The sequence below is a fragment of the Notamacropus eugenii genome, chromosome 5 (genome assembly GCF_028372415.1).
Source record: "Notamacropus eugenii isolate mMacEug1 chromosome 5, mMacEug1.pri_v2, whole genome shotgun sequence".
Lineage (NCBI taxonomy): Eukaryota > Metazoa > Chordata > Mammalia > Diprotodontia > Macropodidae > Notamacropus > Notamacropus eugenii.
The window spans coordinates 297,924,596-297,937,270 of record NC_092876.1 but is presented as its reverse complement, the minus strand read 5'-3'; the positions used below and the strand labels follow the sequence as shown (position 1 = coordinate 297,937,270).

The following is a 12,675-nucleotide window of genomic DNA, read 5'->3' as shown; positions in this document are numbered from 1 at the left end:
CTCCATCCATTGACTATCCATGATGCCTCTTGAGTTACCATTGCTCTTGGTAAAATTCCATGATGGTGAATTCCAAGAATCTGTTCTGAATTATTTTGTTGTTATGAAATAAGTGGACCAGTAGCTGAGGACTTAGAGATCTTTTCGTGTGATATATAGAAATTTTTGCTATAATCATTTTTGTTTTAATGGTATTCGATCTATGGGGTACACTCCACAGTGCTTCACCATCTGCTTGTGTCCGCATGCCTACATGTCCGACCCTGGTTGAACAGGAAGTTCTAGCTGGCAACCATTTTCAGCAGCTGCAACTGCTTAAGCAATCATGACAACTTCTGTCACTAATCATTTACCTGGTTGGCCCAGAGAACACTGATTTTTTAAAAAATATTTCTCAAGATTCCTTCATTAAAAACAAAACAAAACAAAAACAACAGTGTATTCTGATCTATTTGGATAAATATTGAATTGTTGGCAGCCCCATCACCCAGCTTACAGTTATAGAACAACTCGTTGATTTCTTGTTTCCCAAATACTAAAAGACAAATTGCTTACAACGTTTTACTTTGGGGAAAAGAACCTGATCTTCAGAAGCACAACGAAGTCCTTTCAAATCTCTCTTTGTCTTTGTCTCTCGTTCCTACATTGTTAAAGTGAGGAAATTGTGGAAGGAATATAAGAGCACAGGAAGATCTCTCCCAGCTCTAGATCTATGCTCCTATGAGTCCTCCACGATTTCAGAGAAAAGTGAACGATGTCTGTGTGAAGTCTTTGTCTAGCAAGTTCTCATTCGAATTAAAGTTTTATGGGCTCACGGATTTTTAAGTGGAGTCAGGATTCCTAGTAGAAATGCTGACTCAGTGTAGAGTACAAATGGCAGGAACAGAGCTGCTCTGTTATTTGCAAAAACCGAGTTAGGAGTCTGCACCAAAGCTGATTCTTTAGCAACTTCCTCTTGTCCCCCAGGCAAAATTCAGAAAAATGATGATCTGTAACAAAACACTTTGAACATATTTCTTACTTTCTTCAGTAGAAAGCCCCAGCTTTCGGTGTCGACAGAATCTGCTGCTGATTTCAGGACTCTGGAGAGATGATTCAGATAGGTATCTGTTGAATCAGCCTCCAGACGATGTTACGTGTAAATGCTAAGTTTAGTGCCAGCGTATTGGGTGATTCCTGGAGGAAATAAACGTTAGCCTGAGAACAGCAGCTGAACTAAAATCCCATAAGCCAGGAAAAACAGCTACACAATTACAGTAACAGGTGGCCAGTTTCAAAACAAATTTCAAGGTCTGACTGGTCTTTGCACCTGCTTTAGGCTGATTTCTTTTAAGGGGTTAGCTCTAGACAAGGACCATAGATAAAGAATTGAATTCTTTGTGACAGAGTCAAGTCGTCTTTACTATGCTATGAGGAAGATAAACTAGCTTCATTTGTGGAATAAGTATTGCACTAGGCTATAGCTTGTCTCTCATCAAATGTTAAAGTCTTCTATGAAAGGTTGTCAAATGGAAACTTGTCTTTGCCTTCAGGAGGGAAAAATCTTGGCGATGTTTCATGCAACAACAGTAGAGTAGAAATAGCCCTACCCTTGCTATTAAGGAATTTGAGTTCTGGTCCCAGGTATGCTGCTAATTAAATATGTAAAAATGGGCAAATGAAGGGAAACCATCTTTAAGAAGAGGGTCCTTTCCCTACAGTTTAACTGCTGTGGGACATAGGACATAGTTGTCCTGACTTTTTAAGGTGGAAGGCAAACATGTTTTTAAAGTTAAGGTATTGGTGTGATCCAACTACTTTTGGAAATTGAGATCAAAGGTGGACAAATCTTTTGCCAAAGCAATAATGATGATCACTTTTGCTTGGGCAGAAAGGCAGCATAGTGTAGTGGAGAGAACACTGAATTTTGGAGAACTGGGTTTGATCAAGTCAATCTCCTTGTGACTTTGTTTACTCATTCGTCAAATAGGGATAATAATAACTTCACTACCTACATCATGGAGTTTTTGTAAGAAAAACGCTATGCAAATGCAAAGTGTTCTATGAATTTGAGTTATTATACAATGCAGATAGCAAGTAAGATATAACTATTATACTAATATTATGTGTGAGCTGTGGAAACACATGGTTATCTTCCTTAACTAAGACCAAAGTTCCACTTGTGTGAATGCCTACCAAAATTAACATTACCTTGTTTTAATCCTTGTTTATGAAGTCATTCACTGTGTCTCAAACTGACAAAGGAATAATGATGAAAATCTGTGGACCCAAAAGCTGTTTAATGCATCATAATCTCAAAACTTTTTACTTTAAATGTGCTTGAAATTACTTTCTCTACGAGCAAGAAATGTGGTTTAGCATGCTTTGTTTTTCAATCTTATTTTTATTAATATCTCTTGTTTTTATATCACTTTCATTTCCAACTCCTTACTCAGAGAACCATTTTGTAGCAAAGCTTTTTTTTTTAAAAAAGAGAAAAAAATCACTTAAGCAAAACTAATTGTATAGGCAGTATTCTACATCCACAGTGCCCCATTTCTGCAGAGAGGGAGGCAGGCATATTTTCTCAACTCTTCTCTCAGACCAAACTTAGTCATTATAATTATATAGCCATTCAGGGTTGGTTTTTTTTTAATTTTTTTGTATTTACATTGTTGCAATTGTATCTTAATCTTCTTTCACTAACAAGATCATTTTGCAAACTCAAAAACCAAACTTGATTTGCTTCTTATTTATGCTTTGTAGTTATTGTATAGTATTTCATATTTATGAATGTTTTATATCCCTCCTGTTACATTGTGAGCTCCTTGAGGGCAGGCATCATTTTCAAATAATCTTGTAACTCCTCTAGCACCTAGTAGAGTATTTCACATATAGTAGATGCTTAATAAAGTTGTTGAATGAATGAATAGCTTAATTCTTTCATTCATTTACTCAATGATCATTTAATAAGCTCCTAAAATATGCAAGGCAAATATTTTACACTGCTGAGTTAGTTCCTTCTTATCATTCCTGAATATGCACCAAAGTTCTATTCTAGTATCATTATTGGTTGGGAGGTGATCCTGGGTTCTTGAAGGCTATGCTGGCAATCCAAAATCTCTGGCAGGTCTTATCAACTAGCAAAGGCTCAGATAATGTCTGTATGCCTGTAATCTGAGGATCAGCCTAGCTAAATGGGTAGAGGTTCATCAATTAAATTCAACGAATATTAGTTATATACCCTCTACGTGTGAGATGCAAGGGATAAAAAGACAAAAACCAGTACCTGACTTCATGAAACTGACATTTTACTGGAATCTCCAGTTTGGTCCCAGAGTGATGATTTTTTTTCCACCACATCAATTCTTGAAGACCACTAAGCTACAGAGGAGCTACCGTCTGCTACAGAAGGAGTGATCCTCCTAACAAAATCATAGATCCCTAAAGTGTTGAAGGGATACAAGATATTTTGGTAGGTATAAAGATGGAGGATGTGGTCCCTGTCTTCAAAGAATTTATAATCTATTAGGGAAAATAAGACATACATTTACATGATTCTTAATGAAAGTCAGAATAGAAGCCATCTTCATCCAAAATACTGTGCTCCAAATTCCTCATATTCCCAACCCTCACTTAAAGCTCTGGCAACAATTGAAATACTACTGTTGATACAATGGATAAAGTGCAAGAAAACCTGAATTCAAATACTGCTATCAAACACTTGCTGCCTATATGATCCTCTCTCAGCCTCTGTTTTCTTGTGTGTAAAATGAAAGTGTTTGACTCAAAGACCTGCAACTTAAGGCCGCATAGAGTAATATGATGACAGGAGTTAGGAAGACCTCAGTTCAAATCTTGCCTCAAATACATACAACCTATGTGACCTTGGGCAAGTCTGATGCTGTCTGATTTAATTTCTTCATTATCCCTATAAAATAGGGATAATGATAGGGTTGTTGTGAAGATCAAATGAGATATTTGTAAAGTACTCAGCACAGTGGCTGATACATAACAGGTTTTTCATAAATGCTTCTTACCTTACTTCCCTCATTTTGCCCTGTATTCATTTTATAAAGGGTCTACAAACAATTATGTATGTACTTGTTTTCTCCCCAGCGGAGCAGGCTTGTTGTGAGGATCACATGAGATAATTTATGGAAAGTACTTTGTAAACTTTAATTAAAGGACTGTGTAAATGTTGATACTGATGATGATGAAGAAGAAGAAATGTTAGTTCCATGACAGCAGAGACTTTCGTTTTTCTCTTTGTATCTCCGGTCTAGTACAGTGCTTGGTATGTAGTCAATTATTAATAAATGTTTGTGGGTTAACCGATGTCAGAGTTTTATTCCTCCTTGTATCTACCACAGAACTAGCAAAGGAGGCTTCATGGAGGAGGGCCTTGGATGACAAGATTTCAACAGGCAGAACAGAGGTAGTGGTGTATAAATTTATACCCAGCATACATTTAATAAACACGTACTCAGTTGAAGGCACCATTCTAAGTACTCTGGAGGATACAAAAATGAATGATGTTCCATCTGTTTCCAAAGAGCTTATGGTATAGTAAAAGATATAAAATTTGTACATAAATATCTATCATACATGGCAGTGTGTGGCAAATGCTACGTGAATAATATGCTGTAAGCTAAATTTTATAGGAATGCAGAGGGAGCAACTGATTCAGGTTGAGTCAGTTTTTTACTTGATCATTGTGTTATTTGCAGAGGATTATATCTTTCCAATGCATTAAATATGTCTCTTTGATTTGAAGGGAATTGCTCATTTTTTGGTTCATTGAGGATGCTCCAAACAATTCACTGTGACTGGCTAATATGTCTGATTGAACCATGGAGGTGAAAAAATAGTAAATCAATAGTTAGTCAGCTGGTGAATATTTCTTGGCTAAGTATGCTATTAGGGTTTATTTTCAGACCCCCTGTGCCCAACAGAGGCAAACCTGCTAAAGGAGCACAAATGAGATGTAAATTATGTTGGGAAATACTTTAATCAGGCTTTAAAATGCCTTGGATTTTTAACATTTTTTGGTCAATAAATTAATTCATTAATCAAGAATCCCCTTAATTGCTTGCAAAAAGTCAAACTGCAGTTAATTCCCTTTCTTATACTTTAGATGGGTCATTTATATACTAAATATACTATAGAAACACTTGGGGGTTCTGAGTGACAACTTCCTTTTGAAGAATGAGTTTTTAGAAAAGAGAAAGGGCCCTTAGTCTGATGTTATTTATGCTTTATGGATTTGCATAATTTGCATAAATTAATTTGGCTGCAATATTTTCCTTGGATTTTGTTTTTATATTAGGCAGCATTTCACTGAAGAAAAAAGAAGGCACTAAGACTTTCCACTCCTCTCCCCAAGATAAATGACCCTACTGTTAGTGAAAGACATTGATATACACATATAAATGCACTTCTCTGCAGAAATAGACATACATGTATATCTCCACACATGAAAAATATGCATGTATTTCTACACACATATACATATATACTTACTCTCCCTTCAAAGGAGGAATTATTGATTTGCAAAAAAGAGCCATGCATAAAATTGGGCTATACCATGGGAGATATGGTACCATGAATTATTCTGTTGTCTATTTTCACTATATCTAATCAAAATGAAGCAGAGGATTGACCCAGTCAATAGGAAATTCAGCCTCCATTCTCTGCCCTCTCTGAATTTGCTAGAATTTTCAGGGGATTATGCCTTAGAAATCAATATTCTTCCAATCTATTTTGGAACCCAAACTAAAATGACTTGATGCATTATTCTTCATTCACTATATAATAGCTAGCCTCAACTTCAGAGATAATATGGCATCAAATTCTAGTCACCCAGTGGATTAAACCTGAAGCTAGACTACAATTCAGTGGAATTGTTTGGGAGGGCTTTAGGATCTGTGGGACACTATCTCTACGGCTGTCATGGATACAGCTCTTTTTTTAGAATGTTTTTCATATACCCTGACAAGGGTCAATGCATTTTGTTAGGATAAGACTGTTGTTGTTTTTTAACCTCTGTTTCTCATAGGCAAGGATGATTCTATGACTTTTGTGAAGCCCTAAACTGTATGTGCTATTGGAGGTAGGAAGGGATTGTCAGTGGTTCTCAGAGGAGCAGGCTTATGTTAGCAGAGTCACTGGTAGGTCAATAGTCTGTGACAAGGCTTGGCTCTTAGACTCTTGTCTGAGATAGAATGGTTTGAAGTCCTATGAGAATAGGGGAGAGTAGAGCAGGAAACAGCTGACTGTTGAATGGATAGGGCATTATGGTATAATGAAAAGAGCACTAGACCAGGAGTCAGGAAATTTGGTCTCAGTCCTGGCTTTCCCGCTGACTAGCCATGTGACCTTGTTTGAGGAAGTCATTTAGTTTGACTGGGCCTCAGTTGGCTATTATGTAAAATGAGGGAATCAGACTAGATGATTGTTAAGGTTCCACTGACATCTAAAAGTTTATGACTTTTTTTAACTTACAAAAAGCCTACTTGACAAATAGTACCAGGCCATTAAAAGAAGTTTTCAGGGATGGCAGAATAATGCTGCTCCTGCTCTAGCAATGTAAAAGTATAGAAGAATTTTCAGGTTCATAATCCTCCAACTCTAGACCTCACTCATCATGACTCCCTTTATTCCCTACCTCAGAACTGACATACTGTATATCTTGTCCTAAAGGGAGAGGCTCTCAATTTGGAAAGGGTCTGATAAACTAATTCATCCAATGAATTAATAGCCAATAGCTGGACCCTTTCAGAATTATTTGCATTTCTACATCCCTTAACCCATAAAGCAGGGATGACAATTGGGGCAGGTTTTTTCCCTCCCCTCCTCTCATCCCCGTTCTTTAAATCATACCACATAGTCAGTAACCTTTGACAGATAATTTATTAGGGGCTTTACTATGTTTCAGACATTATGCTAAGTGCTAGGGATGCAAATATAAGTCAGCACAACAGTATCTTCTCTCAAAGAACTTAAATTCTAATGATTAAAAACCACACCGAAAAAGGTACTAACAAGGCAGGGAAAGGGGAAGGCCTTGAATTAAGCCATTAGCTCTATGCACATGGCACATAAATATCTTTTATGAATGTTACTAGGAGATGTGTCAGTATTGTTAGTTTTTTCATTTTCATTTACTTACTGCCCTCATGACCTTAAGAAGAAAGTATAGTTATTTAGAAACTCCCACGCAGAGATTTGGTTTTTATTTCTGGGACCATTCTGGACGGTAGGTAAATTTGATGTCTGTCTGTACTTTGGTTTCTCTTCCTGTTAAGTAAAGGTGTTATACAGCTTTCATTGATCTTCTAACATTTATAACATGTACTGTCCTTTGAAGAAAGTTGATGTATAAGCCCTATTTTAAATCATAGTTGGATCAAAGCACAGTTACTCTCGATCTTCCTTGCCATAAAAAGCAGTATTGTCTGTTTTCTGTATTTATTTGTAACCTATTTAGCTGTCTTCTAATTGGTACTGATCTTCAGAATGAGGACAACTTGTTGTATTTTTTTCCTCAAAGGATGATCCTGCATTTTAATGATATGCTGTCTTAATGATAAAATAAGCAGGAATATGTAGAAATACTTTATAGTCACCTGATATGAAAAAAGAATAAATGGGTTTCTGGCAAAGCATATGCTGTTGCAGGCAATGAAGATTAAAGCAGGTATATACTCTAAGTGAACTAATAAAAATATTGTAATTTCTTTTTCCTAAATAATAACTTTTTGGCTTGCAATTGCCTCAACTTAACTTCAGTGTGGAGGAAAAAAGTAGAGGAAGCACAGAAGTGCATTTAAGTCTCAAGCTAAACATATACGTGTGTGTGTGTGTGTGTGTGTGTGTGTATTCTCTCTCTCCCTCTCTCTCTCCATATATATATGTATATATATATACATACACACACACATACACATATGTATTCAGCAAAATCACATGGTAAGAAGTAATCCTGGTATAGCACTCCTTGCAAAGTACTTTCTACCCCTTTGTGGTATCATTCACTCTAGGGCATACTACTCAGTTTCAGTCAGATCTGTGAGTCCTGCCCACTCTGCCTCTCCAGTGTTTCTAGCTAGCACCTCATACTCCTATGCACTAACAGGGTTCTTTTGAGTTCTCGCCTCATTGCAGTAGTCTCTTAAATGGTCTCCTTGTCTCTGGTCTTTACCTCCATGCTTCTTCAATCCTATACACTACTGCCAGTTTAATTTTCCTGCTGCATAGTACTGGTCATGTCACTTATCCGCCCAATAACCTTTCAATGCCTAGAGATTAAAGTCCAGATTATTTCGCATGACATTTAAGGTTCTCCATGGTCTTGGTCAAATCTTGTTTTATCTTTCTATGTTTTATTTTCTATTGTCCTCCAGCCAAAGTAGACTATTTCTCATTCCCCAAAAGTACCAGTGTGTGTCACAGGTTGTTCCCTTCACCAGGGATGCACACCCCATAGTTGCCCCTACTGAAATACTGTGCATCTTTCCAGGTTCAATTCACTTGGCACCTCCTTCCTGAAATCTTCTTTGATCATAAACCCTATACTTACATGAACATGAGTTTTCCTTCCTCTGAACTCCTAAAGGACTTCATATTTCCCATTGCAGAAGGTTTACCTGGAATGCTATACAGGCCTTTCTCTTTTGTGAGCCTTATCTGTTTCTTTGTTTTTGGAGTGTGTTTGCGTTGGGAAGCAGTGTTTCTAGGTTACTAATTACATTGTTTGTCTGCTGTCTTTCACTTTTACTGCATGATCAACCTACTTCCTTTTTGGTTGCATATATCTTTTTTTTTTTTTAATTCATTACATTTTTTTCAATCAGCAAAAATATACCTTTTCCCCCTTTATCATCTCCTCCCTATAATTGAGAAAGAAAAACATTTATATCCACATCTTTATATCTATATCTATATCTGGTTAAGCAAAAGAAATTTCTACATAGGTCTTATTTTGCACACTCACACACATACCCTTCCCCTGTCCCACAATATGTCTCATTCTGCACCTTGAATCCATCACATCTCTATCTGGAGGTGGGTAGTATGTTTCACCATGAATCCTTTGGAATCATGTCTAGTAATTCTGCTGATTAGAGTTCCTAATTCTTTCACAGTTATTTCTCTTCACAGTATTCTTGTCATTAATCATTTTCCTGCATCATACAAGACCTTGTAAGTTGCTGTGAAACCTTCCCCTTTGTTATTTCATCTACCACGGTAATATTCCATCATATTTACATATCATAATTTGTTTGGCCATTTCTGAAATGACTGAGGGGCATTTTCTCAGATTCCCATTTCTTGCTACCTAGAAAACAGCTATAAAATTTTTTTGTACATCCTTAGAGTTTATTTTGTTTAGGAGTAATCTTTCCTTTTATGTCCTCTCCCTCTAATTCTTCCTTTCTTCCCTTTCCCTCTTATTTCCCATTGAGTAAAATGTATTTTTGTATCCAATCTGTATTCTGTGTTTATTTTTCCCTCCTTTGACTGGTTCAAATGAGAATGAGGTTTAAATGTCAGTTACCACATCTCCTCTTCCTCATTGTTTGTATAGACTTTTACTTGCAAACCTTATTTGTGAGAAGTCTTTTCCCTAACCATCCTCTCTCTCCCTTCACAGTTTTATTTCTTTTCTCCTCTCTTTCCAATCTTCTTTTAGGATCATCAAGACATAACTGAACCACTCCCAGGGTTTTGTTTAGTTAGACTCCTTCTATGTTCCCTGATGATGATAGAGATCAGAGAGGATCCATGTATCATACCCTCATAGAATGGAAGCAGTTTATCCTTTTTTTCATTGCTTATAATTATTCATTCATGTTTACTTCTTGATGTTTCACTTGATTTCTCTGTTTGTACTTCAGAGTTTCTATATAGCTCTGGTCTTTGTGTCAGGAATGCTCAGAAATCCTCTGTGTCATTAAAGTCTAATTCCTTGATTTTACTGTATCGCCTTCACTGCTAGGATTATACAGAGTTTTGCTTGGTAAGTTATTTCTGGTTGTAATCCTACATCCTTTGCTTTCTGTAAGATTGTATTATAAGCTCTCTTCTCCTTCATTGCTATGGCTGCTAAATCTTGTGTGATCCTGACTGTGGCTTTTCTGTACTTGAATTCTTTCTTTCTGGCAGCTTGTAATATTTTTTCTTTGACCTAGAAACTATGGAATTTAGCTTTGATGTTCCTGGGAGTTTTCATTTTTGGAGTGTCTTTCAAGAGGTGACTGGTGGATTGTATTTCCATATTGTGCTCTGGTTCTAAGAGATTTGTGTGGCTTTCTTTTGTGATTTCTTGAAATATGATGTCTAGAATCTTTTTTGGTTATGCCTTTCAGGTAGTCAGATGATCCTTATTTTTTTTTTCTTTGATCTGTTTTCCAGGGCAGTTGTTTTTGCTATTAGATACCTTTCCTTGTATTTTTTTCAATCTTCCTACTTTATTTTTTTTTTAACATTTTTTGTTGTCTCATGAAATCATTAATTTCTATTTGATCCTTTTAATTTTCAGGGAGTTTGTTGTTTGAGCAAGGTTTTACACTTCTTGTGCCATGTTGTTAATTTTCTTTATAATTCTTTCTTCCATAGCTCTCATTTTTTTTCTATTTTCCCTCTAGTTCTCTCATTTCTTTAATAAAAAAAATTTAACTTTTAAAAAATTCTTTCATAACTTCCAGGAATTCTAGTTGAATTTGTGCTCAGGCTTTGTTTTTCTTTGAGGCTTTACTTGTAGATATTCTAGAATCTTCTCGGTTTGTGTTTAACACCCCTGTTCCCATAATAGCTTCTTATGTGACTTTTTTTTTTTTTTTTGGTTTATTCATTCTTCCAGCCTACTTTCTGACTTTGGACTATATGTGAGAGCCTCTGTACTTTTGGAGATCTGGACTGGTCCTGGTTCTGCTTTCTTGGGAGTATTGAGTATTGTGTCATTCCAGGTTCTTAGGGATAGCTTTGGCTAAGGACCTGCAAACTTTCAGTGTTCCCAAGTAGGTCTGATCTAGGGTAAAGTTTGATTGCTTTCCCCTGGGTCAAAGTTCCACAAGTTCTTGATCTGTGTTTGTGTCTGAGCAGCAGTTCCATTGGCTTGTCTCATTTGGAGTTTCATTAGACTGCTGCTGGATTCAGCCAGCTGGAATACTCTGTTGATTCAGAAAAACAGAGCTGTAGATTCTCCTTTGGTCTGGAATTTAGATTTGACTGGAAACTGGCACTGAGACCCCATTCCGCTCCTGGTGTCTGAGCCACACTACTGCTGCTTGCTTCTGAACTTGTTCCTCAGGACCATTCTTCATCCTGGAGTGCCACCTTTATGCACTGTTCCCTCCCTCAGTCCACCTTGGATATATGACTCAGAATTGGATAAACAACAGAGATTTACCTTCTTGCATCACATACAAATTTAGACCCCTTTGTGATGGATCTGGAATCTGTTATTGCCCTGATGTGTAGTCTCTCACTATCCTGCAGTATTCTATGCAGTAAGTTCCTGTTCGGACCCCATCCCTACAGTTCATATACCTCTTTGTCTTCTTAAGACTTACTACAATTATTTCTTGGATTTTCTGATTAGAATATGGTGCATTTTCAAGATCTGTTTTGATTTTAGGCTGGGGGACTGGAAGGAAGGGAATCCTCCATACTACTTCTTGTATCATGATCATCTTAGTTCAATCTCTGATGATATATATCTTTGGTAATGTCTTTTCCTCTATTTTGTAAATACAAGTTCTGGATCACAACACCCTGAAACTTGTTTATATCCACTATCCTCTTTCCCTTGCCCCAGTTTTTAATAATTTAAGTTCTTGTGATACCTTCTTACATATAATAGGCACTTGATAAACATGGAGTGAATGTTTAATGGCTCTGGGAAACATACACTTTAACACTACTGTTAATTTCCACATACACAGAAGGAGGATCATATGTGCTAAAAGTACTCCTGGGACTATTTTCCTCCTGTACTGAGACAGTGCTAAAATCTTTCATTTGAAATTGATGAACCTCAAGCCTCCTTTCTTCACCTAAATTAGTCTAAATTTAAAGAACTCAGTAACTCAGTGTCTAATAATTGTGAAAACATAAATTATTTAGGAAAGAACACCCTATTTGATAAGAACTTGTGGGAAAATTGGAAAGCAGTATGGCAAAAAATAGATTTGTACTAATATCTTATAACATATTCCACAATAAATTCAAACTGGATACATGACATGACTTAAAGATTATAACAGAAAAAAAATTAGAAGGAATCATATACCTTTCACAGGTGTAAGTAGGGGCTGAGTTTTTAATCAAGCAAGGAGCAGAGGCAGTTAGGAAAACTAAAAGAGATAATTTTGATTACATAAAATTGAAATGCTTTGCATGAACATAATTTATGCATTTAAAATAAGGGTAGTATTTGACTAGAAAAAAAATCTTTGTATTGCTATCTTTAATAAGGGTCTAATATCAATATTTAAGAGCAGCTAGGTGCATTGGATAGGGTACTGGGCCTGGAGTCAGGAAGACTCATATTCCTGAGTTCAAATTTGGCTTCAGACACTCACTAGTTGTGTGACCCTGTAAGCCCATTTGCCTTAGTTCCTCATCTATAAAATGAGCAGAACAAGGAAATGACAAACCAAACCACTCTAGTATCTTTGCCAAGAAAACCTC

The 12,675-nt window shown here is 36.5% G+C and overlaps 1 long non-coding RNA gene across 1 annotated transcript; it reads right to left on the bottom strand.

Annotated features, from left to right (window-relative positions):
- Window positions 1–432: 432 nt before the first annotated feature.
- Window positions 433–8,648, bottom strand: LOC140506247 (uncharacterized). Its single transcript, XR_011967837.1, has 2 exons — window positions 8,561–8,648; window positions 433–1,176 (listed from the first exon to the last, which is right to left on the bottom strand). It is a non-coding gene; the product is annotated as an uncharacterized lncRNA (long non-coding RNA).
- Between the last annotated feature and the right edge of the window lie 4,027 nt (window positions 8,649–12,675).